The sequence below is a fragment of the Panthera onca genome, chromosome A3 (assembly GCF_046562875.1).
Source record: "Panthera onca isolate mPanOnc1 chromosome A3, mPanOnc1 haplotype 2, whole genome shotgun sequence".
Lineage (NCBI taxonomy): Eukaryota > Metazoa > Chordata > Mammalia > Carnivora > Felidae > Panthera > Panthera onca.
In genome coordinates this window covers 58,412,479-58,439,626 of record NC_138341.1, presented here as the reverse complement: position 1 = coordinate 58,439,626, position 27,148 = coordinate 58,412,479, and the positions used below count along the sequence as shown (strand labels likewise).

Genomic DNA, 27,148 nt, shown 5'->3' with positions numbered 1-27,148 from the left:
TAATTTCTTTCTCCCATACCTCACTACTATAACAAACCCCCAGAAACAGGAACCTACAGAAGCATTTAGTCTACCATCCTGTATAAAAGGGAAGAGCCCTGAATGCTATACCAGCCTGTGAGGGCTTTGTTGAATACATAAAGTAGTTGAATATAAAAATGGTACAATAAAATATGTATAATTAAGACCTTAATGATCAAGAACCAGTGGCATTATGTTGATTACTCTCTGTTAAAGAACACAGGGGAAAGTATAGCATATTTTAAAAAGTCTAAAAATAGATACGGTTAAAGTAAAACTTGTGCATTTAAAGGGATGAGCTTCAAGTATCTGGAAAATTCTCCTATGTGGAATACCTCTTTTCTAATGATAACAAACAAACCAAGTTTCCTATTTTGGGAAACAGTACAAATAGACATATTAAAATAAAGGTTAAGAAAATTTTGTATCATAGGGCCCAATAAAAACAGTGCCAACACTTTAATACCAACTTAGATTATGTGTTAATACTGAATCATAGAGTATCTAAAATATGTTTCTACAAGTAATAAGAAATTATAATTTATTAGGAATTCAAGCTATTAGAAAAGTAAAATAATTGGATTTCTCCTCATTCTATACTTCTGTGAGACAAAAAGGATACCACGTTCTTCAAAGACCTCCGAACTTAAAATTCAGGTAGTCAGCACCAAGTAAACCAAGGGTTTACTTTAAAGAGCAATATTTATGGTCTGTCTTACATGTAGTGTTGAACTCTATTTCCTATACTTTCCCCATCTGTAGTGCTATATTGATGATTGGTCTCATACTGATAATCATGATCCATAGTGTGCCCTCTGTGCTACAAAAAGGCAAAAGAGCTACTACATTAAATGTAATTTGAAAGTAATACATTTGATTACTACCTTTTAAAAAATGAGCCAACAATGCTTATCTAGCCTCTTTAAGATAATTCAAATACTAATTAAAAAATTTCCCTCTCCAACCTATTCATGGGAACATTTGAAAAAAAAAATTATGAAGAGGATTCCCAGAAATATAAGAAAATAATGTTTTCATCTACTGCACATTACTTTTGTTGACTTGCATGTTGTTTTAAAGCTCCATGTTCTGTTTAGGTGTTTGATGTGTTTTTAATGAAAATTTTTAATAATTTAAAAATAGGTATTAAGAAACTTTCAATTGGTTAATGATCGTAGACAACATTCAAACAAACAAAAAATACCATTTGTTACTGAATAGCTTTAACATTTTACTTGGGTTACAAGAAAACTTTGTGTGGGAGATAATTACTTAATTTAGACCTATATATGTATTCACTCAGAAGTGGTGCTTTACATCAATGACAAAAACATAATTATGCATAAAGTTAGTTTTAAGCCCTTTTGTTAATTGTGGGGAATTAGAAAAATCGAAGAAATGGATGTAATTTAAAGTATAAGAGGAAGGAAAATATTTTCTTCCTGGGCAAATACATGGTGGATGGAGTCTGTACTATAACTGCTTTTTTTAAGATTTTCTAAGACAGATCCAATTTTAATAATCCATTTAAAAACCACATTAGACCATTCATTTTGATTTTTGTTTCAAAGTGTTTGGACACCCTGGAGAGTAATGGTCTAATATTTTAAGGAAAATCTTACTTTGACTTTGTTTCTAAAGGATACTTAGGAACTTCAGAGATTTTCTACAGGTGGGTCCCACACTCATTAAAGACTTAGAGCATTTAATTAATAAAGCGTAACTAATTGTGAATAGGTCTTCTAATGGGCTTCAGAAATTTTGTGAAATTTGATATAAGTTTATAACAACACGGAGACATCTATTTATGAAGCTTACTTATTCCAGAGACACTCTGAAAATTCTTTCTTCCAGTTTAAGGTTGCAAAGAGCACATATATACTGATTAGTCTGTAAGTTGGAAAGAGTCCGTTTATTATTAGGACAGCATTTCAACCATGTAGGAGAATATATTTCTCCTTTTAAAAACACTTATTTTATTTCCTAAGCAGTCATTTAAATATTGAATCAGTATGACAGGCCTTGTCGAAGCAACAACTGAGCAATTGGCCTAGAATAGTACTTTGCACACCTAGAGGAGGCTCGGATAGTAGACTCACCGAAAGAACACAATGTCCTGTTTTCTTCCCCTTTAAAGGAAAGGAGGCATTCTAGCACCAGCAGTGTAAAGACAGGATGTACTTATCCCTTGCTTATTAAAAGAAAATGTTGAAAGGGAACCTTATCTCCAACTGCATGACATCTCAGAAAAGACGAATCTTTTAATTTCCTTTCCTTTTTCTGTTTACAACTTTTAATTGGTTCACATGTTCCAGACCTCAGGGGACAATATGATCTCTCATTTTTAATGTGTTGTATCCTCAATATTCTAATGCCCAGGCACACACAATGGGCGTGATACTGATGGCTTCTGTGACATACTTGTTTTTGCGTCATACTTATGTTACATATCTTTTGTGATAGTTATGACATACTTCTTACTTATCAAATAAAGATTTAAAATTTGCTTTTTCTGAGATTAATGCATATAGTCTCCCAGAAAGCTGTATATTAGTGTCATTATTACCGATTCGTCTGATGACCCCAAAAGTATTTTTTAATGACAAGTTCATACACATGTACCAAGTAGGAGATCTCTTATAATCATCTACATATTCATATAGATTAGATCTAAAAGCTGCCACAGAAAGCCCAAAACTCAATTCGTGTCCGAGGACTGGAAATGAGAGAGCATTTCTGTTTGTATTTTATTTCCTGGTGCTGTGTCTTTATAATACTAAGAAATGATGCAAATTCACATGATCATGGCCAATAGCCAGATCTTCCACAAGCATTTGTGAGTGTATGTGTATGTTCATGAATAGATATATCAAAGATTCTTATCTTTGTAATTTATAAACATTTATGTCTAGACAGAAACAAATACAGTGCAATGTTTGAGAATTATTTCTGATGTGTATGATAATAATTTGCATAGACCATTTAGACAGACTAAAAATATATGCATTAAATGTGGTCCTTCTAAAGAGACCCCTCTTTTTTTTTTTTTTTTTTTTTTTAGTCTGGAGAAAATAAGTTGCTTTTACGTTACTATTTTTTTCCTTATGACTCAAGGGAACCCGTGACTTGACTATATTTTTCTTATAGGTATTTAAAATAACATACTATGAAAACATACAGTATTTTCAAATTTAATTAAATAGGGAAATATTTAAGATTGTAACTTTCAGACAATAATACTCTTCCTGAAAATTTAGACAATACTCTTTTTTGATATTTTAGTGAGCTCCATTCATAAGTGTTTTTGCCCTTTACTGAATAAAACACTCAATATGTAATTGGAAAATAAAAACTTACATATATCAGTATTATCATTGTGTCTGTACATTGTATACAGTACACTATATTATGCGATTTACCAATTTAATCTATAAATGATGTATGTGGCCACTATTAGCAGCTCAAAACAGCCAAATGAAATAAATTTACTTTTAAACTTGAAGAGAGCATTGATGGTTCAATTTAAGTTCATCACCTGGGCAGAGGAAAACCTTTTTTCATCCTTCATGGTCAAATTGATTCTTCTGCTATGTTATTCTACCTTTCTCAGTGTTCACCAGAATGATATTCAGGTACTGCTCTCACGGCCCCTATTTTACCATCACTCCATCTCAGCTTGCAGCAGTACTTCTCTCTGAGGACACCTCTGGTGTCTCCAGAGAGCCCCTCTACTGGCTCTCTCCCAAAAATGCCCCCAGGACCATACACCCTCCTTTATCTATTACCTTCTCTCTCCCCTTCTCTTCCCATCCAACCTTCTTGAGAAAGGGCTACCTTCAGTCGTCCCTACATTTTCTCATCTCTCATTCAATCCTTGACTGTCTCTTTTTTCTTTTCCTTTTAGTAAAATATACATAAAACTTGACATCTTAACTTTCAAGTGCACAGCTCCTCAACATTAAGTTCACATTGTTATGCAGCCATCACCACTATCCATCTCCAGAACTTTTCTCATCTTCTCAAATTGAAACCATACCTGTTAAACACTAATTCTCTTTTCCTCCTCTCCTCCCTCATCCCAGCCCCTGGTAACAACCATTCTACTTTCTGTCTCTATGAGTTTGACAACTCTGTATACCTCATATAAGAGCAATCATACAATGTTCATGCTTTGGTGGCTGACATTTCATTTAGCATAATGTCCTCAAGGTCATTCATATTTCCTTTATTATCTTCATTCTGACCCTGTCTTTTCCATGTCATTGAAGTGTTCCTTGCCGAGGTTACCAGTGACCCCCAACTTAGTCAATATTGTGGAAAATTATCTTTTTTAAATCTTTCAGTGGCATTTCACTGCACTTGGACTTACTATTTTTATTTTATTTATTTTAATTTCAGTTAAGTAGGCTTCATACCCAGCAATGGAGCCCACCATGGAGCTTGAACTCATGACACTGAGATAAAGACCTGAACTGAGAGGAACTCCTGGGTGGCTCAATTGGTTAAGTCTGACTCTTGATTTTGGCTCAGGTCGTGATCTCACAGTTGGTAATGATCGAACCTGGCATTGGGCTCTGTGCTGACAGCACAGAGCCCGCTTGGGATTCTTTCTTTCTCACTGCTCCACCCCCCCAAATAAAGAAATTAAATTAAAAACAAAAGACCTGAGCTGAGATCAAGAGAGAGACACTCAACCCACTGAGCCACCCAAGTACCCCTGCACTTGGAACTTCTTAGTATTCTCCCCTCTTTTCACCTCCAGGACATCCCTCTATCCTGGTTTTCTTCCTACATTCCTAGCACTTCTTTGGTTGCTCCTCTTTACCTTAAATACTGCTTTTCTTCTGTGTCTACGTACATCTTAGAACATGTGTTTTGGGTGATCTCATCCATTCCCATGATCTCTATTACCATCCAGTGGACTGTGACCCTTTATAATCAACCTACATTTCTCTCCTGAGCTCCAGAGGAGGGCAAATGTATGTAGGAACATGTGAATGCTCCAGAGGAAAAATGTTTAAAACTGAACTTACTGTATTTCCCTCTAGTTTAACATCAACAGTAAATAGAACCAGGCTTGACTTAAAAATTTTCCCTATCTGCAACATTTAACTGACTTCTTAACATTTTCTCAGTTTTGCCCACTTAATATCTCTGCAATATCCTTAATATCCACTTTTATCTCTTCTCACTGCTACTGTTACTGGTCAATTCAAGTATTATTATTCTCTCTGGGACCACTGTCGTAGCTTCCTAATGAATCTGCTTCCCTTGCTTCAGTTTCATCCCCATATAATATATTCTCCACCTGTTGTCAGAATGATTTTCCCACAAAGCCAATCTGATTATATCACCCCCTGAATAAAAGTTTTGAATGCCTTCCCACTGCCTTTAGGGAGGAGTTCAAACTCTTTACATCGCATGCTGTGCTCTGCAGGATCTGGCCTCTACATCTAAACCTCAGCACTCACTACTTTCCCTTATGCATTACTTGTTTAAGCACGATAAACTGTCCCGAATGTATTCTCCTCAGGCTGCCCAATCTTCATACATGCTGCACTCCTGGCTAACTTGTCCTTTAGGACTCAGCTCCAGGGCCATCTTCTCCAGAAAAACTTCCCTGAAAGTGGGTGTGGTGGATTGAGGGGTGTGCTGCTTGGATTCCTCTACCACCTTAAGACTGGAACATTCATTCCCCCAACTGCTGAGAGCATTGGTAACAGATCTCAGCTAAGTTTCATTTTGGAGATTGACCTTGGTTGAAGAGAGGCACTTGCTTAAGGTCATGCCCTCCTTCCTAAGGGCAGCCCATATGCAATGACTAGTTGAAACAGAAGTATAAAGCCTTGGTCTCACTGCTCCAATTGGGACAGCACTGCAGGCCACCCTAGCCCTATAATCATCCCATGAAAAGGCCGAGGACTTTGTTGTGACTGCACCACAGTCCAACTTCTTCTGTCCAGTTCAGTTTCTTTCATTTCCCTTATAGGTCTTGATCCAGAAATCAAGCCTTCTGTGTACAAATTTCCATCTTAGAGTCTGTTTCACAGGGAACTAAGAAGCAACACTGAGTAGGACCCTCAATATCACTTGCTTATTTCTATCATAACTCTTATTCCACTATATTATCATAACTGTCTGTTTACTTGTGGGGCTATGCCTAAGTATAGTGAGCAACTTGAGAACAGCGATTGTAGATCTTGTCTTTTTATCCTCACTTCCTTTTTATCCTCATTTATTAAATGAATCAATGAATGCCTGAGATCACCATCTTCAAACGCCTTGAGGGCTTTTCTAAAATCAACTCAATCCTTCCTGAAATTTATTTCCTTTAGGAAAAGCCCCAGAAAATCTGGATTTTCTCTTCCAAGATGTATTTGAGGTTTGCTGCTGCCTGTGCTTCATAAAATAGTGAGAAGCATGGATTTGGAGATCTGGATTTAGAAGTCTGGATTGAATTCTCAGTCATCATAGCTGTGTGACTTTGAGCAAATTGTATAACCTCTTCATGTCTCAATTTTATCAACTGGACAATAGTAATATCTAGCCCATAGATGCTTGGTGGTAAATAAATTAGGTAATGTCTGTATGAAGTGATGGCATGTAGTAGATACTTAGTAAATTTTAGCCACCCCCCCTTTTTCTACTTTTTAGATTGAACTTATTCTTTCTATAATAATTTACAAAGAAATAAATTACAGTAGTTTGGTCATCTACAGTAGTAGATGATCTCAGTAGCTCTCATTATCTTCTCACCTGACTCCGCTGCCTTCTCTGACACATGGCAAAAATCCATCAGTCTGCTACTGTTCTTATTTTAGAAGGGAAAAAAGCATCTACTGAAAGCATCTAAAAGCATCTACTCAAGGATGCAAGTGCCTGCTTGCTACAAGTTTTGTTACATTTATTGTGAGACATCAAATGTGCTAGTGACAAGAGAGCTATGGCTAGGTGTGTCTGACAGTGAGTCAAAGGTGAGTTAAATAACATGAATGTAACACTACCTGATGGGTTTCAGTGAAGCATAGGAAGGGCTAAAATGATTAACATAAAGTGCCAAGTAAAGGTTAAAGGTATGGTAGCAAGGTATCCCATATTTAGGTACCTGATTCACTCATATTTCCAGTTTTCTTTTTCCCAGTACTTGGAAAATCACATTTCACAGTTTCCTTGTCATTAACTGGATGATGTGATAAGCTCCAGCCAATTACTGGGAATAGAAGGGCTACATCACATGTAGGGAGAAGTATTTGAGTCAGTGGTCAGGTCTCAGCTAGAAATCTGGAATTCTGAAGAACGTGTGCCCTGAACAGTCTTTTACATCTGGAGCGAGTTCTGCAAAAACTGAAATAACCTTTCACTGTGTTAAACTGCTGAGGTATTCATGTTACGTATTACCTTAACCATTTAGTTAAAACTTAACCATTTCTGACCAATGCACTGGGGTTCAGGAGAGCTCAGGATAAATATGAATAAAAAAAAACATCTCAGGAAAAAGAACTACAGCCAGCTGTCTCAGAAAATAGAACTGGAAGGTTGTTCATGATGCTTTTTGCCCACATCTACTCTACTATTCTACCACTAAAGTAACTTAGCTTTTCCCTTTCAATATGCTCTTTTCTGTGTCTGTCTTCTCCCAATTCCAACTGCCAGTTGTCTTTCTCTGTATCATTGCATCTCTGCATCCCCGAATCATTTATCTTTCAAAGAGATAGAACTCGATTGTCCCAAGTTAGACTGCCATCAGAAAGCGCTCTCAATCCAGACTACATAGGCTACTAGGTAGTCTACAAATAGGCTTTCCTTGAATTAGAAAGGCCTCCCCTGGTCCAGGTAGCAACAACCACGAGGTTGGGTCATGAGATACAAAACATGGCCACCCATGCTTAAAGAAAAGCTTGAGGTCTCTTCTCCTCCCTACCCACCAGCAAGAACTGTGGGTTGGAGTCCTGTTAGATAGGTGCTGTAGATATGGTAGGTACCATTTTGTCTTGCTTAGTAAACTAGGATACAGACCCTTCAGGCCAGTGAGAGGATGTTACTCCATTGCTGTGCCCACAGGGCATTGAACTGGTTGCACAAATGCCTTGATCTTGACCTGAAAATTTGACCTGTGACTTCTGGGTCAGGACAAAATTTTTGTTGAGCTGACAAGTCTTTCTAGATGAGACAGAAAAAGTAGACCCAATGACCCTAGGTCAAATGCAGGAAATTTCTGGCTTCTTAGATATCTTTGATCAAGAACTACATATTCAATTTTGAGAGTGTCTTTTTGGTTGATAATAGGCACAAAAGGCAACAGTTGTTTTCGAGCAGTGTAATAATCAGTGATTTAAAATCAGTTTTGACGTCAAAATAAAAATTAGGAACTATTTCACTTCACCTTGAGCATTTGGTTAACTTATTAAAAAATGTGAAATAAGAGTTTCCCTTTGCTCTTAATACCACCATCTTACCTGCCATAGTTTCTTTTTTTTCCTTTTTTTGAGTTAATTTATTTATTTTGACAGAGAAAGAGAGCAGGGGAGGGACAGAGAGAGAGGGAGAGAGAGAGAGTCCCAAGCAGGCTCTGCACCAGCAGCATGGAGCCCAGTGTGGGGATCCAACTCACGAACCGTGAGATGATGACCTGAGTCAAAACCAAGAGAGTCAGATCCTTAAGTACTGAGCCGCCCAGGCACCCTACCTACCAGTTTCTTACAAATATTCTTATTAATGTATGGTTGTCTCTATTTGGAGTGTGTTCACCTTCTGAAAATGTTTCATTTTAAACTTCACTCCTTAACCTGACCCTTTTGTTTCATGTTCCCTGGAGGAACCTTCTTATCTTCCCACAGCATTCCACTACCCTCTCAAATGGTGTTAACTCCCTCACTGGCCTCCATTCCACTCCCAATCAAAACCCTCATGGCCTCTGGGGGGATCTCAGTTGAGGTTAAGAGGACGTTAGCAATTAAACTGCTATTAAGTCAGCTAAAAATTTCTGATAGTTAAGTGACAAAATAAAAACAATGCAGAAAAGTTTTTTGATCAGATCTGTCTTCCTACAGCTCTTTAAATTATTGCAGTTAGGTTCTTCCAGCTTTCTTTTGACACTACAAGCAGAAGTCTCCAATACTAACTTTTAGTCAGAGGTAATGATACAGGATAAGGATGGTGAATTTAATATTTTTTGAGAAACCATGACCACATTTCAAGTAATTTAAAAGGCTATCATTTATAAAATGCATTTCTATTTCAGGGATGTTAAGCTATGAAAAAGGTGTGCCATAAATTCTACCAAAATGTGGCATTGGGTTGGTTCACTGTGGAGAAACGGCAGGGGAATGGAGTGAGTGCTGAAATTTAATTGGGACTGGGTTCAGCTTCCAATCTTGCCCCTGATTAGTTGTGAGACCCTGGGAAAAGCATTTAACTTTTTTGAGCCTAAGCATCCTCATCTGAAAAATGGGGATAATAATAGCTACAGGTTTATTAGATGTTTTACATAGACTATTGGACGTGAACTGTCTTGACACATAGCAGGTTCTCTGTGGGTGTTAACTGAATTTGAATATTTTTAAGCTCCCTGTAGCTTTCAGGAAAGAAAATCTGTCCTATCAAAAGGATTGATAGGGGACTGGAAAGAACTCTCTGGTTGAGAGAGAAAAGGCTTCATCCATAAATGCCCCATCCTCCTTTGGACTGTTATTGACTTGATAATAATTTGTTTGCTGTTCTTTTATTCATTTATTCATTCACTCAATCGTTATTTTGAGAGTCCCTACTTTTTGTTAGGCAGTGGGGATTAAAAAGATGATTAAGACATGGTGGTCTCCACGGATCATAGAACCTGGTAGGGAAAGAAAGTCACTGTAAGCAAATAATTGAGAAGCATTAAACTATATATTCTTTAAAATTGTGCAACCCTTTCCTTTAAAGAAACAATGAAAGACAAAAATAAGATAGAGTCCCAAAATCCTCCATCATTTGTAAAATGTTACAAAGCATGGATGATCCAAACTAAACTCTATCAAAAAGAAAATTTCCGGGAAGCTCAGTTGGATGGGTCAGTTGGTTAAGCATGTTGACTCTTGATTTTGGCTCAGATCAGGACTTCATGGTCATGAGATGAAGCCCTGTGATGGGTGTGGAGCTGGGAGGCACTGGGCATGGAGATACTTGGGATTCTCTCTCTCCCTCTCTCTCTGCCCCTCCCCTGCTCATGCTTTCTTTCTCTAAAAAAAAAAAAAAAAAAAAAAAAAAAAAAAAAGAGAGAGAGAGAGAAAGAAAATTTCTTCCTTCAACTTTTCCCTCTTGTTAGAGTTAATTTTGACTTTGGCATCAGGACACATTTTGTTTTTCTTTTGCTCTCACACTACATCTGTTACCTTCTCTGTCAGGCAAGTATAGAAAGTAAATTGTCAGGCAAGAAACAATAAGCTCAGCACACATGTAGAATCTGAAACAAAATTGGGAGACATAATTTTAGCTGTACCTGTTTTCATAGTGCTTTGCATATGGAATACTGTATCTATAGAACTTTTAGAGTTTTTTTGGTTAGGCAGCATGGCACAGTGGGAAAAATATAGGCATAGGAATCAGAATAAATTTAAATTTTGGCTTTACCACTCACTAGTTGTGTGGGAAAGTCATTTAACCTCGCTGACTCTCAATTTCCTTATTTGTGAAAATACAAATTACAGGCTTATAGTAATGAACATATATGCCCACACATATGACTTCAATAAGTATAAGTTATTATTCAAACCCTAAGACACAAAAGAAAATATTTTCTGAGCCCTTGGATAACTGTACAAAATACTCAAATGCTTTAATATAAATTGCATATATTAGAGGCAGAATTTGACTTGATTATATTAAACAGGCAAATAGTTATTAAGGTTATCTTAACTTGGGACACCTACTGTGACAAGGTCATTATAAGCTGTAAATGCCTAGCTAGAGTGGTGAACTCTGGGAACCAGGCTGGCCATAGGTTGGAGCAAGTCAAGATGGGAGTGTGGAGTAGGGGATTGAGCTCTGCCTCCTGGAGGGCAATATCCATACATAATATTTGGAGTTCTTTTGTAAGGAAGAATTGTTTCTTCTTCTTAATTAATTACTTAATCTTATTCATTCATTTATATTAGTATGGACTAATGTATAGTTTATATTTTAGGTAATAATCTAATGCGATGTTATTTATTTTGTTCAAAATGCTCCAGCTTTGTCCAAACTTTCAGGTTGGTTCCTGTGCCCCCTTTGACATACTCTGATCCTTTTGTTTTTGTTATTTGTTATTTGTTTTGTTCTGTTTTTTTTTTTTTTTTTTTTTTTTTTTTTTAGCACTTCTTTGTTTTCTGGGACTGTAAGATGCTCTGGGCTTATCTTGTATTTTCCCTGCTCTAGTTCTAAAATCAACCATCTCTCCAAAGAGTCCTGGTTCCTTTTATTAGGGAATGGCATTTAGAAGCCAAAATCTGAGTGCTATGTATGCTCAACAAATATTTCCTGAACATTTTCTATCAGCCTGGTATTGTTCTGGGCACTGGAGGTACAACAGCAAAGTTTTCTGATCTTATGGAATTTACTTTTTAACGGATCATGAAATACTATGAAAAAAATGATACTATGTTCATGATACTATGAACAAAATGTCTAGGAGAATACTTAGCTTGTAACAGGGCTTAGTAAATGTTAGTAACTCCTTCCGTCTCTCCCTTACTATGCTTTCTCTAAAGTTGTTCAAACTCCTTTCTTGGGGACTGGAGCAAACTGGGCTATGCTGAGGGCTAGAGTCCCATACAGGGGTGCGTGTAGAGATTATTGCTATTGCTGGGCTACAAAATACATGTATTCTACAAAGCATGTTTGAAGTGTTCCTGAGAAGGCAAATCAGTATTTGTAATAGAGGATCACCATCTAACCCTAACTCAAGAGGTACAGCTCAAACTATTGCCAGGGACATGAGGCCAAAGCTCAGAATGTCAGTTGACCAAAACCAACTGTGGAAGCAGAGGACAACTTGATTTAGGCAAAAAAAAAAAAAAAAAAAAAAAAAAAAGTCCAATTGAAGGCTATGATTGAGTAGTGGAGCTCTTTTTTGGGTGCTGCCTCCATGGTATGAGAACACCTTACTGCTCATAAGCCCAGGCAATGCAAACACACTTGTTTGTTGAATGTCCACCTCCCTGCTTTGCAATCCCTCCATATTTTCTGTCCACCACTCCCCACTGCCCTGCCAGTGTTACAGAGTTCAGGTAGAGGAAACCTTAGTGCAAGTATAATGTTGACACTACAATGGCCACACTATCCCCCAGAGTCATAACACAGGGACTGGAGTGAGCTGTTAATAGTTGCCCCAGAGTTAAGGGAATACCATGTCTCTCTGCTTTCTACCTTTGTGTTCACGTCCCCTTGGTGCTGGGTCAACCGGGAACTTGCTACCTGGGAGAGTCTGTGGGGAGGAGTAGGAGCCCATGGTATCACTGGGTATCCAAATTGTGAACAGAGGGAGAAGCAGAGGTTAGCACGAGGGAAGTGGTAAACAGCATCATGCCTGAGGCTGTAGACAAGAGAGTAACCCAGGATGCTAAAATCTGGGAAGGCTGAAAACTAGTAGAGAAAAGAGGTGTGAGACGGGTATACGAAAAGGTACCGGACAAAGGCTGAAGGTGATGGGACTCCATGTGCCCAGTTATATGTGGCTGCTAAAGGGATGGGCTTAAAGGGTTAAGGTGGTTTTCCAGGCCCTGCCTCAGAAGCTCCAGTGGACTAACATTGCCCATTCTTTTCACAGCAATAGCAAATAACGAACAATTATTTAGTGTAATGATAATTAAAAGATAATTACTATTAATTTTTATAATAATGCATACTATATAAATAACATATGGAAATTTGCCTTCTGATGCCATTCTGAGGTTGTGGTAGTCTCTTAAGAGGCAAAATTCAGCAAAATTCAGTGAAATGAATTCAGGAGAGAATTAGTCTTTTAAAATAACTGGATTTAGGGGCGCTTGGGTGGCTCAGTCGGTTAAGCGTCCGACTTCAGCTCAGGTCATGATCTCACAGCTTGTGAGTTTGAGCCCAGCTTCAGGCTCTGTGCTGACAGCTCGGAGCCTGAACTGCTTTGCATTCTGTGTCTCTCTCTCTGCCCCTCCCCTGCTCACAGTCTGTCTTTCTTTCAAAAATAAATAATAAAACATTAAAAAAATTTTTTTAAATAACCGGATTTAAAAAAATATGTTGAGTCAAGCCTGCCCTTCTAAAGCTCACTTGGGGGCAGGAAGAGAGCAACTGGTTGTAAAAGCATGCTTGGCGTCCCCTTGTTCCTGTATAGCCTGTTCCTTTGACTGGAGACTATGATATCAAGGTCCAAAGGAGAGAAGGGATGGTTTTAGGGCAAGGTTGTCACATCTTTTATCACTGTGCTCTCATAAAACCTGTTCTCCTGGCACCATCTTGCCAAAAGCATGCTGACCAATGCTTAAAATGCAAGTCAGGAGCAATGCATGGGCAATCATTCGGGATGATTGTGGGGATGAGACGATTTGTCCTCAAAGTCAGGCATAATGTCCTCTCGCCTCTATGCACACCAGGACACTCGAAGAGCACTTTCTGTACCCTGAACAGGATATTTTTAAAGGCTTAGCTGCTTCAAAGTAGAAAATAAAGCCCAACAAGATTTTAAATTAATTTCTGTGCCTCCTTGGCAGCTGTAATATTAAACATAGTAAATATCTGGGGTAAACCAAGTAGTCACAAGGGAAAATGATATTTCACACCTCTATTTTCGAATTCTGTGCAGAGTTTGCCACATCCCTCATGTTAAATATCACATAGTTAAATTATCACCCCAGTTGAACATGATGATCTGTAATTAAATTATTCATCATTGTTCTGTTGCATAAAAATAGTTGATTTCTCAACTCATGGACAGAGTCTGTAACAAAGGTTGCTGGCTTACAAGTTGATATTTACCAATGACTCTTGTAAGATTGTAAAAAATTAATTAGCAATGGCTAAAGAAAAGGGTGAATAATGTGAGAAATTATTAGGTCCTCTGTTAAAAATAAAACCTTTATGACATTTTAGATTCAGTTCCTAATAGAAGAATAAAACCACAAGGACATTTGCTTCCTTCACAGCTGAGCACCAGCATTCTGCAATCCTCCAGCATATATTAGCTATGCTTAAAATTCCCCCTTTGTGCTGAAGGGGACGTATTGGCAGACCAAGTAGAGCTGGGAATGCCACTATCCTGTCCCCTTTTATCTGTTTTTCCTCTGCACTTTCCTCCCCTCACTCCATTGCTTACCATAGTTCTTATCATTTCCTCCCTGCTTCCTTCTAGCCATGTTACCTCTGTTCTTTCCCTCCTCATTTATATTCTTCAAGTCTAGCCTCTTTCTTCTCTTCCTTTTCCTTCCTTCAAGGCAATGATGCATAGTGGTTATTAAGAACATGGGCTTTAGAAACAAATTAAGTCTTCCAGTTCTAGCTCCATCATGCACCTAGTGACCCTGGGTGAGCTACTTAATCTTGCCCCAATGCTACTACCTTGTATATCAGTCAAGGTTTGATTAGGGAAACAGAACCACTAGTGTGAGAGGCACTGCAGAAGTGAAGGTCTGAAGGGGGAGGTGGAAGATCAGAGGGGTCACCCACCAGTCCCTCTGAGATGACAGGCGTGACCAACTGCCAGAATGGGCCTGTGAATAGGGAGCTGTGAAGAAATCCATGGGGAGCTGTTGCCTCAGAAGCTTTGCATGCAGGTATCTGTGTTTCATCAACACGGCCAGAGGTCCTCAGAAGAGCAGGATGTGGAGTGGAGGAGAACCTACCGGCTCTACATCTGACCCTGCTGCATCTAACCATGATGACCTTAAGCAATGGCTGCTGCTTTATTTCTGCATTCCAAATCTAATGTGAATTTCACTTTTGGCCAAATCAAACTGAGAACCGTACAGGGAAGCAGCTTCTGGGGAACCTAGGTCTAATTTAACTAGGTTTTTGCAGTACAAATCACCCTATGAGTCATTTTCAAAATGCAGTTATTAACAGCTCGTAACTTGTGGAGATGTTGTAAAAAGTAGATGAGACCTAATACATGTAAAGAAAGCACTTATCACGGTGTCTGACACTTAGTGAGCCCCCAATAAATTCTCCTTTGTTTTCAAACCATTTCCTCTTATGTTGAATCCAAATTGTACCTAAGCACTATTACCAAATTTCTCACTGTCATTGGCGTTGTATCATCATCAGGATAATTAGTAAATGACGTGAGAAGTGTTACAATAAAATAGATATTATTTACTGAGTACTCACTAGGTAACATGCACTGTAGCTTTATATGCGTCAACACATATGATGCTTACGACAACCCTATGAGCTAGATACCATCATCATTTACATTAAAAGTTGAGGAAATTGAAGTAGAAAGATAATTTACTTGGCCCACATCACACGGTGGGTACGGATTTGAACACGGTACCTGTTTATTTGCAGTGGTATAATGTAAGCCCAACCATTTTAAATACTCTGTTCCCATTAAAAGTGGGAGTACCACGTGTAGGAGGATCATCTTCAGGCACACAGCACCTTCAAAACCTGCAAAGGATCTCAGAAGTCCGTTTTTGTTGTTATCATCTCACACAAAACTGGAGCAAATTCTAAATCTCTCCGTGATGCAGACAACACCAGTGGTCAGAAAGGATTGGTTAGTATGTGGCAGTGTTGGGCAAAGCACCTTTGTGATCAAGCCAACAGAAGGCTGAGGGATTTGGGAGATAGAGAAAAGTTGAAGAAAGGTTAAAGTTAGTTGATAATTAGATATAATTTTACAACCTAAAACTTGAAAAACTTGTTCTAATTGGACTCTCTGGCCCTTTTAAAAGCATGGCCTTGTGACTTTTATTGGCATGCAAAGTCCCTTAAATTACACCAGCCAGTAACTCTGGCTTCTGCCCTAAGCTCGAGCAGAAACTTCAAATTTGCAACTCCACAGATTGTACTCAATGGGCTTGGGCTATCTTTTAAATACTTTTTAAAATTTTTAAATGTTTTCAGATGGGGTTTATCACAGTTCCCACTCATCCCTCCTTATCTGTCACCTAGCCTTATGTCACTCATCAATTATTATATCCCTTATAGAAGAAGGCATGGAGAAGGCATGGAGAGTCCACGTAGAAGGCATGGAGAGTCTAACTCCTGCAAAGTAACAGTCTCTCAGAGGACAGATTTCAAAGGGGTTAGCTGGTCTTGGATTTCCACAGGGAAATTAGCAGAGATGAGGGACATGAATCCTCTCAATTCTTTTTTCTACTCATCTGGCCTCTCACCTTCGAACTTTTTCTTTAAAGTTCTTTATCGATAAACTTGCTGTGTGGCATTCTGACAACCCCTAGGTTTACCTTCTAAGAAATAACATCTGAGTTGCTTAAAAGCCCAGTGGTGGAACCATACAATTTCACCTTTGCCAAGTGTGATGTGCATTTGGTAGACAAAAAATCTGGAGACATAAAGGCTAAGAGCGAAGTAGAAAATCCAAGGCTGTTTGTAGGTAGGCACTTGATAGGTGCAATCCCTGCAAAGGCACTTGGAAAAACAAAAGTTATTTGTGTACTTTTCAGTTTGCAGGGCTTGAAGTTTTAAAGTGTACTCTCAGGGTGATATTTGATTTCCTATGGTTTGGAACACCTGTGGAATGAAAATTTGAAGCTATCAGAATATGGTAAATGATAGTGTTTTAGATATGTTGACAAGCATGTTTGGCATTGGGGTTGTTGCCTGTCAAAAATAGTGCTAGTATTCATTGCATTTATTAACTGTCCCTGAAACCTGGGATGTGATAATGATGGTGCAGTAAAAAGTATCTGGTTCCAAAACTGGTTTGGGTATTTTCTGATATAGATGGACAGGTTTCTGATCAATATAATGTAAAATATGGATGCAGTTATGGTAACCATAGTATTTACTAGAGGACAACTTTTTTATAGAGATATGAAGAAAAATGGGACTATATATAGTCTAGCTTGCTAAAAGGAGACCAAACCTGTTTTTCTTTCAAAAATTTTAAATGTTTTTTTATCTATTTTTGAGAGAGACAGAGAAAGGGAGAGAAAGAGAGACAGAGCTTGAGTAGGGGAGGGGCTGGGGGAGAGGGAGACACAGAATCTGAAGCAGGTTCCAGGCTCCAAGCTGTCAGCACAGAGCCCGACCCGGGGCTTGAACTCATGAACCCCAAGATCGTGACCTGAGCTGAAGTCGGCTGCTAAACCGACTGAGCCACCCAGGTGCTCCAGAACCTGTTTTTTTATTACAAGAGACGAAAAGCTTCCTAGAAATCTGAATATTTCTCCTGGTGTGTTCTGTTTCCTGTTTGTGTGCCTGAATCTGAGCATCATATCATCTTCACCACTCTCTTACCTTTTTCTAGCAGTTGTATCACCACTAAAGATGCTTTTGCTTATATGAGTATTTAAATCAAATCATTACTTTTAATTAAGTATCAATGTCACAGTTTTGTTCTCCTACCCCCTGGCAGCTTTCTAGTCTCTGCTCTCGGAGATAAAATATTTGCTTGTAGTGAATGGAATAAGATGACTATAACTATGGTCTTATATTTTTAAAAATGCTTAATTGTTGAAACAAAAAAAACCTCAGTAAACATATTGAATGCTATTCATTTGGAAGGCTATACAAATTTAATGCATAATTACAATTTCAGAATGTGTGCAATCATACACTTAACATAATTAAATAAATTAATACAAATCCAAATCCCTCGTACACTAATGATGACTTCTAGAACACATTATATCTTTCCCATTTTTATTCCCAGTATAGCACACAGAGGCCCAGCCTGTGTCATAAATGCACTTTTAGAACAGTAGGTTTTCTCAACTTCAAGGACTCTTTCGAATACTCGGGAACGTAGATAGAACTACAGGTGCTTGGACTCTTATAAATCAAAGCAGCCAAATGATTTATTGATGATTTGGAAGAAAAAGAGATGAAGATTCTGCTCAATCATCAAATGGAGAACATTTTTTATAGGAAAGGGGTTTAAGTCACCCAGTTAGTATTAACAATAGCAGTGACAATAATGAGCTGATCGAGCCTGGAAGAGTAATACTCTCCTTTGACTGGGATTTCAGAATTACTTAAGCTGTGCTGTCCAATAAAACTTTTCTACAATGATGGAAATGCTCTGTAATCTGCACTGTCAAATATAATCTGTGCTATCCAATAGCCACTAGATGTGCGTGACTATTGAGTGTTGGAAATGTGGCTAGTGCAAGTGAGGAACAAGATTCTTAACTTTATTAATTTTAATTAATTTAAGGTTAAATTTAAATAATGTATGTGTAGCTAATGGCTATTTAATGGACAGTGCTATTCTAAAGTGTTACAGATAAAGTCTTTTTGAGCAATTTCTTTACCTCATTCATCTATCTATCTATCTATTTACATTCATTAATTCAATGAATATTGTTTGAGCACCTTATTTGTTTCAGGCATTAGGAACATAATGGTGAACAAAACTAACCCAAACCCTACCCTCATGGAGTTTATAGTGTCTTATGGAATAGATGAACACCAAGCAAATAATCACACGGCTGGTAGGAATTAGGAAAACATGAAGGTTGTAAGATTATCCCACGTGGGCAATTTCTCTGAGGAAATCCAGGCTTTTCAACCTCTTTAAAGTCTTCTGATTTTCCCCAAGGAAGTGACCGCTGACCTGGGATCTGAAAGCTGCTTGGCTCTATGAAAGGGATAGATTTTATCAGTTGACACTACAGAGATCAAGCAGGGTTGGCAGAAACACATTTAGAAAATTATCATATCAACATGTGTAAATAAAATCCCCGTTTCTCTTTAGAAAGAAGAAGAAGAATATCAGGAACTTGGTGTTACAGAAGCATTAAAGCCGTCAAAACTGCAAGTACAACCATTGGTCAGAGGATATCCAGGGAGTTTCCAAGGCATTTTGTCTCCTTGCATAAAGTCAGAGACACTTTGAAGAACTTTTCTCTTAACATAAGGTGTAGAAAACACACACAAAAACACTCATGCACACACCTGGGTACAATAAAGAAGTTAGAAGTCACGTGAATTACATTTCCTTAAAGAAATATTTTAATATCCTTGGAAACCTAAACCGCCACTGAATACTATGTCTCTCATATAGACAAACTATGTCTTTTGCAAATATGCCATATGAAACAGTACTGATCTCTCCCATTAAAATACTTCCCAGTGCCCTAGGATGGTTATCTGTGAAATACATGATCTGAAGGTTCAGGAAATAAAGTTAACCAAAAGGAGCATAAATAGTGATCAGAAGAATCTAGTTTGCATGTAGAATTCCAATCTCCCTAAAAGTTCTAGTTGATAATCTAATTTAACCGTGAAATGATAAATGATAATTTGAAAATAATTATGTACTCTTAAATGAGAAGCCACTAAAGTGTGGCAGCACAGAATTAAAGTAGCATGTGACACTCTCTAATTTTACTTGCTGTAATTTTAATTTGGGGTTTGGAGTCAGGGTGGCAAAGCCTCTTCAAAACATCCTGATGCTGGTAAAATATCCAGGCAGAATGGCCAAGAAAAATACATTCTGTCATCCTCAGAAGAGTATAAGATTGTATCTACCACTTCCCCCAGTGCCATGTTTTATAATAAATCTGTCCAGTTTTACTGAATGCTGCCAGGTGGCTGAGCTCTATCCTCCCCCCACCCCCCTCCACCCCCCATCATTTACCTGATGTGCCTGCAGCTGAATTAGGCTAGGGGCATGACTCTATCAAAATTATATTGCACTTAATTAACAGAAATCCCTGCATAACACACCTATGGAACATTCTGGGGACATGTGCTATATAGAGCCATGAAGAACTCTTGGGTCAATGCAGTATTGAATGTTTTTATCTCACCTACAAATATTGACACATATCCCTCCCTGAGCCTACATGTAAGATCTTCATGAGTGATCAGAGGGATGGAATACTGCCTCAAAATTCAAGTCTGCAGATATCGTGGAGCCCCTGAGCTTCACTGATTGGATTTTCGATTTTCTATAAAACCCACACTGACTATTTTCATCAGGACATGTATTCATTCTCTCTCCAGAGGTAGGCATTGGTACCAGGGCATTCCCTGAGTTATTACCCTATGCTTACTCTTTCTGACCTAGAGTTTTACATGAAGGAATTCTTGTTGCACAGTCTTCTGTGTGTGAAAGGAGAGGCGGGGAATAGTAGTGGTTAGGGAGGAGAATTCTGCTTCTTTCACCATTGATCATCAATGGCCTATCTGTCCAGTCAGTCCTCCAGGCCCAAATCATTATATTATCATTTGTAGCCATTTACATGTAGTTTATTACCTAAGAAAATGATATGGTGAATACTTTTAACCTTTTTTTTAAATGGTTTTAATGTTTATTTATTTTTGAGAGAGAGAGAGAGAGAGAGAGAGAGAGAGAGAGAATGAGTGGGGGAGGGGCAGAGAAAGAGGAAGACACAGAATCTGAAGCAGGCTCTGGGCTGTCAGCACAGAGCCCGATGCGGATCTCAAACCCACAAACTGTGAGATCATGACCTGATGCTCAACTTACTGAGCCACCCAGGTGCCCCCATTTTTAACCTTTTTTTAAAAAAACTTTTTTAAAGTTTATTTATTTTGAGGGATAGAGAGAGACAGAGTGTGAGCAGGGGAGGGTCAGAGTGAGAGGGAGACACAGAATCCGAAGCAGTCTCCAGGCTCTGAGCTGTCAGCACAGAGCCCAATATGGGGCTCGAGCCCACGAACTGTGAGATCATGACCTGAGCCAAAGTCAGACGCTTAACCTACTGAGCCACCCAGGTGCCCCACTTTTAACCTTTTCTAATGTGGAATTTCAAACACATGCAGAAGTGGTGGTGAAGTTCTGTGTATCCCATCACTGAGCTTCCACAGATTAACTCACAGGTCTTATTTCATCTGCTTGCCTATCTACTCACTCCTTTCTGTATTATTTTGAAGCAAATTCATGAATAGTTTGCACCTGGATGGGGCTGTTAATCGAGGAGGGCACTTTCCCCCTACAGCCAACTTTGATCCTTCTCTTTCCAGGAGGAAGAAACTGCCATCCTTGAGACTCCCTAGCTTTTTACCTCTATTTTTTTAGGACTTCTTACTTCTCGTCTGGAATTACTGATCTTTTGGTACATCTTACCTTTCTTATTGAACTTAAAGTCCCTTGAAGGAAAGACTTGGCATTAATTCATCTAACATTCAACATTCTTCTTCAAAAAGAAGAAATGTAAAAAGATGGGCTACAATGACTATAATTCAAATTCAGATCAAGATGGATCCACATCCAGCACCAGGAGTTGGAGAAACAGACATCACTTTACTTTGTGATTTCATCTGGCTTTTGTTTATAGATCTTAAGTACAGACCTTGAGTGTCTTCCAAATGCCAATACAACTTTTAGGCAAAATATTTATCTTGAGTGGAATGATAAAGGAGCTGAATGGGGTAGAAGACGTATTGGTTATTTGTGATAATGTAGATAAAATAAGTGGTTTCACATAGCTATGCATTAATGTAAAACTGAAATGGCAATCCACATTTTTCAGGAAATAGCAAAAGAAATTTGGAAAGGACAGTTTTCTTCCGTGGTGGAAGAAAATGGACTTTGGAGTCAGGTAGACCTGACTGCAAATCCCAGCCCTGCCTTGAGCAAGTTACTTAACCTCTCTGACCCTTACCTTCCTAATCTATAAAACTGGAAGAATTTGTCCTTGCTTCACAGGATTGTGAAGGATTAAATGAGATATGTGAAACCTCCCAGCACTGCCTGTCATATAGCTGGCACTCTTAGGTGTTGGTAATAATACTAGCAATCACTTATTGAGAGCTTGTTGTATGATGGCACTGGATTAAGCAGGATACAAGTATTGTTCCAATTAATCCTCAGAGTAACATTGAGGACAGTGTTGATATTTTCATTTTGTGGATAAGGAAACTGAGGTCTAAAATATTAAGTAACTTGCTTAAGGTCACACTAACTATTAAGAGGTGGAGTTGGGGTTTGGAGACTTGAACCTGGGTCTTTTGGACTCTAAAGAGGAATTCTTTGTAATTATTGTGCCACCTTTCTTTCATTAATTTTTGTTTGGAAATTTTGCATGGAATGGGGCTTTTCTTAAAACTTTAAGGGAAATGTATCTTCTTTCAATCACTTATCAACGCTGTAATCATATATAACAGAACAGGAGAAATGTGCAGCTTTGAAAAATTGGGAATTTTTGAAAGCAGAAGATGGAACATTCCATTAATAATGGAAGAACGAACAGAAGACCATATTCATTTTTATTTTAATGCTTATAAGAATAGTGATCTTACAGAAAATTAATACATTTACTTAAGGCATGTAGAATATACAGAGGCTTTTCGATAACACTAATTTTAGTGATGTGGGAGGAAAATACACCTAAAAGCATAACTTTCAGAAGACACCAACAAAAATAGTAGCATCAGGGGCGCCTGGGTGGCTCAGTCAGTTAAATGTCCCACTCTTGATTTTGGCTCAGGTCATGATCTCATGGTCATGAGATCGAGCCTCGCATCAGGATTCCTGCTGGGTGTAGAGCCTGTTGAAGATTCTATCTCTCCCTTTGCCTCTCTCCCACCCTCAGGGAGAAAAAAAAAAAGAAAAAAGAAAAAAGAAAAAGAAATAGCAGCATCAAACACATATAAAATTTACAAAATTTGGAAGATCTTAAGTTAAAAAGTTAACATTAGTAAAATGTTTAGAACAGTGCTTGATACATAATGAACATGGATTAGGCATTTGTTGGATAACATGAAGGATGAGGTGTAAAAAAACCTAATATATTAAGTCACTCAGAATCTGAGGCAGTGTCCAGTGCTTAATTAAGTCTTGGGAAAACACTAGCACACCTCTAAGAGGGTATATGTTTTCTTTTCCTTCTTATTAGACGTTCTGGCATTTCTTAAATTTTTTAGTTCCATTGGTTTTCCCAGTACAAAAGCCTAGGGCTTCCATTAAAATATTCAGGTTGTCTATTGCAAGTTGTTGTTACTATCCTCTTTGAATAAAAATATTTAAAGGGTTTGTTCTTCTAGAAAGTGTAGTCTAGCCTGAAAACCTGTCTTTAAGGTTGAGCTGGAGTGGCTGGTCCCTACAAATTTCCACATGCTGAACACAGATTTACCGTAGTAAAGAAAAATCTGAGTCAAGTGTCTGAAGAACAGGGTGTGATTTAGCTAAAATTGCCAATTTTGTTACAGCATGTTTGGAAAAGTTGCCCCCGAACCGGCTGTCACGAGTATTTCTTAAATTAAAATAATTCCCACTGAGTCTTTTGAAAGTAAATAGTTGGTGTCCAAGAATCTCCCAGAAGAAGCCATTGTAAAGTCTCACCAGGACAGGCACCTTTGTCTGTGGCACTTACCACTGCATGCTCAGGGCCTGGCACCTGGCAGACACCATCAATCTGTGTTGACTGTGGAATGAAGAGAAATTATTTATGCCACAGTTCAGCCCTACCAGGAGCCTGGCTTTGTGCTTCCTCTTACAGTTAAAGCTTCCCCTAAGCAGGCTCCCAAACTCCTGAATATTACAGCAAACATCCTCAAATAAGTTTGGGATAATAGCCTCAATATGGTCCAAGATAAACCTGCTCTAGCATTGACTCATCTTAAAACTCTCCATGGATTTGGCTTTGGCAGAGATAAGGCAGACCCCAAGATGGTCTCAAGTGGACACATGCTGAATAGAACAATTGCTGCCTCCTGTTGCTTTTGACACAAGTATTTGGTGGGGTGCGGAGCAGAGGAGGACAGTATGTTTACTGTTCGTGGACAGGCTCTTTTCTCTCTTATCCTGTAGGCTTTGGAAGCTAATGACAATTGATACTGTGGGGTCCTCAAGGTAGGACACACAGGTCAGATATCCTATATCCGTGGGTATTCACATAAGGGGAAAGAGGAAGTCGCAGTGGTCACTTGCGTTTACTAGAAATGGTGCTTGGTGTCCTGGCAGTGCTCTGTCAGTGTGCTTTGGCTTGGGTGTGGGGTGGGCAACACCCCACCAAGAGGTCCTTGAGGGAGGAAGGCTTGAGGGGAGGGGCAGTGTGATAGACGAGCCACCAGACTGGAACACAAGTCCAAAAATATCCATCTTGTCCTTGTCTCATCTGAAAAACATTTGAGGAATCAAGTTACTCCTGCACTGTTAGTGTGCCTTGGTTTCCCCAAGTTTAGCCAAGGGCAGAGTACACTATACCCTAGGGGCTGCTGCTTGCAGCAGGAGATAATGCTCTTGTATGCATCACTAAGCACAGCATGAAATTAGTCCCCAAAGGGAGGAGGCATGACCAATGCGTGTCAGATGTTGAGGCTTTCTGTGTGACTCCAGTCAGGGGCAGGGATGTGGCTACCAGGAACACAGGATCTGGGGAGACAAAGGAGCTTGAAGGCAACCAGGGCTCCAGGCTAACTCCACAGTATAAAATGCATGGGGTGGGGGTAGGAAGGAGGGCTAGTGGGAGGCAGTGCAGTAACAGCGAGGGAAGGGGAGCTCTTGTGAACCGGCTTGGCCACTCACCAGAGTGTGACGTGTTGTAAGTTAACCTTTCTGGGCTTCACTATCCTCATTTGTAAAGTGGGGATAATGAGAGTACCTATGTCATCAGGTTGTTAAGAAGCGCAAATTAAACATGGAAAACATATAGGTTTGCACCTGGCCAAAACCCAAAACGGTCAAAAAACATTAGGTCTTGTTATCTGCAGCTCAGGCTTGCTTTTATGATGTGGTTTCATTCGTTTATCTACAGTTTGTGCCCTGGGAATATAGAAGTTCCCCTGGGTATCCCTTCGTAGTTCGAATAAAATCAGGTACACTTTAAGGGTGGTGATCCTTAAGAAATGTCCTTAAGAAGGATTACACCTGCCATTAAGCCTGAATTATTTGGCTAATTCAATGTTACATATAACAAAAAGAATGAAACAATAGGCTTTCCTTACGTCTACACCAATTTGATAACATAATAGGACATTTAGTGGCTCACGGTCTCACTTGCTCAAAAAGAAAAAAAGACAATTGAAGAACTTGACAAAGGAGACAGTACACATCTTGAGAGAGTCCTTTTCTCCTGCAGGAATACATTCTCATTAGGTCCTGGGTCAGTCTGCATCTGGGATTTGGGAGCGAGTGCTGGCTTGAGGCAGACCTCTGTACCAGTGTACAAGAGGATCTGATTAAAAAGCTCATGGGAAGAAGAAAGATGCTGTGAGCTTTCAAATAACTACACAGATCTGAAAATCAATGTGTGATCTAGGCCAGGACATGCCTTTGAGAAACACAGGGGATAAGTTATTGTGAAAGTGTCATGTCACCTGGCCCAGCAGGAGAAAGGGGAAAAAAATGTAAAAAAATCCTGGGGTGTAAATGTCAATTTAAATCCTACAGCGAGGGGGTACCCAATAACCTTTTAGGTTACTTTTCACTATCTCTTACCACAGGAATCAAAACGCTTGATACAAGGTCATTTTAAATGAAAACCATGAATAACGCAGAGGCATAATTATTATATCCTCAACATTAATCACACCAAACAAATTTTTATAGACTCAACTAGTTTAGGTCAAGAAGAAAAAATCCATAGTGTAACCTGAGGGAGGGACTAATACTTGAATGACTGGAAGGTCATTATTCTATAGGGTTTCTTCTATGATCAGTCTACGATTAGTAGGTCCCTGATAGAAATTAACTCTGAAAAAAAGCATCCTTGGGAATCTGGGTTTTAATGCAGAGTTTTGTAAGCTCATACAATGGGCAGTGGCCTAAGGAACGGAACTGGCTAAATTGAAGTGAGTTGTTACCAAACCATTTGAGTTCAACCTTAGTTTACCTCTTATTAAATAGGCAATTTGTTTTCTGGACAAATAATGTGAATGCTTCATAAATGGAACAAATTAAAGTTATACATTAAATTGCTATAGTTAATAAAGAAGGGAAGAGTTAAAAGGGAAAGAAAAAAACTTGAACTTGCAAGTTTACAATCAGAATCTTGGAGGCTGGATCTTGCCTACCGGTGATGGTGTGATCCTGAATAGGCAACTTAGTTTCCCCATGTAAGGATTTGAGCAAATCACTTAATCTTTCTGCTATAAATTAAGAACCCTTTATGAGCATTTTGTCAATGTCTACAGAGCAAAAACCAAAGAAATGATTGAGGATTATTTGGTTTAGGTGATCAGTGAAGTGACAGAAAAAACCAGCAGAGTCTGAGGTTTATTGTGCTTGACTTGCCTGCCTCGATTACTTACGTGGCCTTAATTAGCCAGCTTGGTGTGGACTTCCCTTCATTTTATACTCGGCAAATATGACTGCAGGGTTGTTTCCCTTGCCAGTGAAAATGAGCAATGTTTATATTAGTCAGATCTAAAGGAAATTTTTAAAAGATGACTAAAAACTAGAAAGTAGAACATCTTCATTTACTGAACTCCCACTTTCTATCTCCTTTATCACCAAAGGATGACTCCCCACTCCCTTGGGTCACCAGCTTCTAGCTCAGTGCCTCTTAAATTTGACTCACTTTAGACTCACCTGGAGGGCTTGTTAAAACAGATGGCTGGGCTCCACCCCCAGAGTTTCTGATTAGTGGGTGTAGAATAGGACTGAGAATTTGTATTTCTAACAACTTGCCAGTGATTGTTGATGTTGCCCATCCTGGGACCATACTTTGAGAACCACAGAGGAAATTGGCCTTCTGTCAGCTCCTGAATTGTGCCCTAGCATTCTCTCCTCCCCACCCCCAGCCTTTATCTCTGCTTTGGGCCATTGCTTCCATCACTGCATATCACCAGTGGGATCCCTGGCCTCTAGCTGCTTCCTCTTCGTGGCCACTGCTGGGAGCCCATGGGAAGAAGGTTTAACTTCCCCACATCCCCTTTAATACAAGGTTTGTGTGTTTGTTTGTTTTTTATTTTTTTTTAATATTTATTTATTTTTGAGACAGAAACGGAGCATGAGTGGGGGAGGGGCAGAGAGAGAGGGAGACACAGAATCTGAAGCAGGCTCCAGGCTGAGCTGTCAGCACAGAGCCCAACGTGGGGCTCA

At 38.9% G+C, this 27,148-nt stretch overlaps 1 long non-coding RNA gene across 1 annotated transcript in view; it reads left to right on the top strand.

Annotated features, from left to right (window-relative positions):
• Positions 1-19,064, top strand: part of LOC144615931 (uncharacterized) — a 33,767-nt gene extending 14,703 nt beyond the window's left edge. The window contains exon 3 of the long non-coding RNA XR_013554661.1: positions 18,893-19,064. This is a non-coding gene — a long non-coding RNA (uncharacterized LOC144615931). The remainder of the gene's footprint in view (positions 1-18,892) is intronic.
• Positions 19,065-27,148: the final 8,084 nt, after the last annotated feature.